Source organism: Gossypium hirsutum, chromosome D12 (assembly GCF_007990345.1).
Source record: "Gossypium hirsutum isolate 1008001.06 chromosome D12, Gossypium_hirsutum_v2.1, whole genome shotgun sequence".
NCBI classification, from domain to species: Eukaryota; Viridiplantae; Streptophyta; class Magnoliopsida; order Malvales; family Malvaceae; genus Gossypium; species Gossypium hirsutum.
In genome coordinates this window covers 49,451,299-49,454,979 of record NC_053448.1, presented here as the reverse complement: position 1 = coordinate 49,454,979, position 3,681 = coordinate 49,451,299, and positions in this window count along the sequence as shown.

Genomic DNA, 3,681 nt, shown 5'->3' with positions numbered 1-3,681 from the left:
TTGTGGCTATTGCAAAAAAAAAGGTTATGTTAAGACAGAATGTTAAAAACTTCAAAATAAAATAAAAAGGAATGCCAAAAGCAACGAGAGAGATAAGTAGAAAACTAATGTTGCTGATGCTAGTGTAGCCAAATATAGAGGTGACGATTTCTTATTGATGTCACAAAGTGAAAATTTTATTCATACTTTCAAATGGATCCTATATTCATGGTGATCCTATCACATGTGTCCCAATAAAGACTAGTTCTCCACGTACAGTTTGGTTGAAGGTAAAGTTGTGCTAATGGGGAATAATTCTCCGTGTAAAATAGTCGGGGTAGGGACCATACGGATCGGGACGCATAACAGAATCATTCGAACACTGTCAAATGCCATGTAATTGATTTAAAGAAAAAGCTCATTTCGTTGGGAATTTTGGATCCTAATGGTTGTAGGATAGTCGTTGAATCAAATGGCTTAAAAGTCTCTCGTGGAGCTCTCATTGTGATTAGAGGACAGAAAAATAGCAGCCTATACGTTTTTCAAGGATCTACGATACCTGGTGCGATTGCGATTATTGAAGAACAACCAAAATCGTCGCCACGTCGAGATGAGGAAGATCATGGTGTCGTGACGACATGACGTCACTACAAGAATGCGCTCCACGTCCTGACAACGTGACGTGACTTTTTCTCCACCGATTCTGATTCAACCAAACATTAACATATGCATTTAGGTCATATGAGTGAGAAAGGTATGAGAGCCTTGTACAACAGAAGTTTTCTAAAAGACACTAGAGTTGATAAGTTAGGTTTCTGAGAGCATTGTGTTTTTGGGAAGCAAAACAAAGTTAATTTTGATTTAGCAGTGTACAAAACAAAAGGGACTCTTTATTACATTCATTCCGATTTATGAGGTCTGTCTCCCGACATATCAATAAAAGGTAATAAACATTTCTTAACTTTTATTGATGATCACTCTAGAAAAGTTTGGATATTTTTTTTGAAACAGAAAAGTGAAGTCTTCAGAATCTTTAAATAGTGGAAGACACTGTTAGAAAAACAAATCGAAAAATTCGTGAAGCAGTTGAGAACGGATAATGGCCTTGAGTTCTATTCGTTAAAGTTTAACGATTTCTGCAAACGGGAAGGAATTGAAATACATAAAACCGTTGTTGGAACTCCATAGTAGAATGGAGTTGCAGAAAGAATAAACAGAACCTTACTAGAAAATGCCCGATGCAGGCTTAGGAAAGGAATTTTGGGCTGAATTCGTAAATCTAACAAGTTATTTGGTGAATCAATCTAATCATTTAGCATTGAACGGTAAATTCTTAGAGGAAATATGGTCAGGTAATCCTCCAAATTATTCTAATATTAGAATTTTTAGTTGTTCTGCTTATGCTAAAGTTAGCCAGGGAAAGCTCAATCCAATGGTCGTTAAATGAATCTTTTTAATATACACTATCGATACAAAAGGTTTTAAGTTGTGGTGTTTGGAATCTGACAAAATCATTGTTAGCAAATAAGTTACATTCGATGAATCTACTAAGTTCTAATAAAAAAATGGGCCTTTTACCTTTAAAGACACAACAAATCATAGTGTCTTGGACTAAGGGAGAAATAGCAGGCGACGTCACGACTAGTCAACACTCCACGTCATAACGACACGACGAATAGAGGGTTCGTCCCAATGATGAGTCACTTAACGTCGCGACGACGACACAGAATCTTGATTTTTGTAATTTTGAATCTGTTTCGGATCATTTTAGGGTTTCATCCTACCTTCAAGTACCCTCACCACATTAGTTAATGAACTATAAGTTGGCTTGTGACAGGAAGAAACGAGAAATCCGACCACCATAGAAATATTGTGAAGGAAACATAGTGGTTTATGCTCTTGGTATTGTTGAGAGCATTGATTCAACCGATCCTTCGGGTTATTATGAGGCAATTCAAGCCTCCAATTCTAGCAAATGGCTCTTTAAAATGGAAGAAATGATGAAATCCCTTCATAAGAATGAGACTTGTCTGCTAGTTAAACCATCCATCGATAAAAGAATCATTGGTTTAACTATGTTGTATGCAATGGTATGCACTTGTTCTGATATTTCACATGTTATTAGTGTTGTTAGTCGATATATAGCCAATTTCGGTAAGTTACACTGGCATGCAATTAAGTAGATTTTTAGATATTTGCGGGGTAGTTCTAACATGTGCTTAGAGTTCGAAATAAGCCCAAAGGGCTTAATCGGATATGTTGATTCCAATTATGTAGGATACTTAGATCGAAAAAGATCTCTCACAGGTTGCTTATTTTCTTTTGAGAATTGTGCCATTAGTTGGAAAGCTACACTTTAAGCTACATTGGTTTTTTTCGACTACTGAAGCAGAATAAATGGCAATTACCGAAGCAATGAAAGAAGTAATTTGGTTGAGGGGCATGTTTTATGAATTGGTAAGTGAAAAGGGGGTAACTGTCGTATTCTGTGATAGCCAAAGCACCATACATCTCACTAAAGATCAAATGCATCACGAGCAAATGAAGCATATAGACATTCGTTACCATTTTGTTTAAGAAGTGATCATTCAAGAGGATGTTCAGATTATTAAAATTGGCATAGAACACAATCCGATTGACATGTTGACGAAGAGTCTTCCAATTTCAAAGTTTGAGTATTGCTTGGACTTAGTAAGTATCTGACAAAGATCAAATTAGTAGGCCCGTAATAGGGCTCGGCAAGGAAGTTGGTCCAAATACGAGTCAATGTGGAGATTTGTGGGAGAATGCCTCTATTTGGACTAAACAGTGGGTCTCGTCCTGGCGAGAAACAAAGGCTCATCTTGACAAGCAGATAAGCAGCGCCGTAACGACGCAACGCCCAATTCAAGTTTTTGACTTTTCTTCTCCTAGTTAAATTCTGATTAATCTTGATGTATTCTAGTCATATTATACTATGAATTTTAGGCTATAAATAGGCCAAAGTTACTCTAAGTTAGACACACATCAGAAATATTTAGATTGAGAGAATTCTATTCTTTGCTTTGTAAGGGTTTTCTTTTAATTCTCTCCATCTCCTGTACTCTCATTTTATTATAGTGAAATCTTCTTTTGCCCGTGGTTTTTTATCCTTATTTGAAGAGTTTTTCCATGTTAAATTTTGCGTGTTTGATATTTTCGATTTAGTTCATTCACTTGTTCGTTGCTTTATACGGGTCGATCCCGTACACTAAACTTGTTTAAATAATATGAAAATTTTATAGATGAGAGAATTTTCATATATTTTGACCTACTAAATATTTAACTAAATTACATAGTATTTATTATAAATTAATTATATTAATTTTAACTAAACTTTATAGTATTTATTATTAATTTTTCAGATTTAGCCAAAGACCAACCGAAGATTGACAATGAGTATATGTTTAAGGTTGGAAAGAGAATAGCTTAACAAATACAAAATACTAGAGCAATTAAATAAAATTATATAGATGCTTATTTTTCTTGTTAATTTTATTAGCAATCATATTATTGAATATTTTCTTAGACTAACATATTACAAACAATTATTTGATTTTATATGTTGTTACTCGTTTTAGATAAAAAAAATTTCAAACACCCCTTGGAAGTTGGAACGGTTTCAAACACCTCATTTTGATAAATAATAGTTTTGGCATACCATTTCAATATTTAATTTTTTTA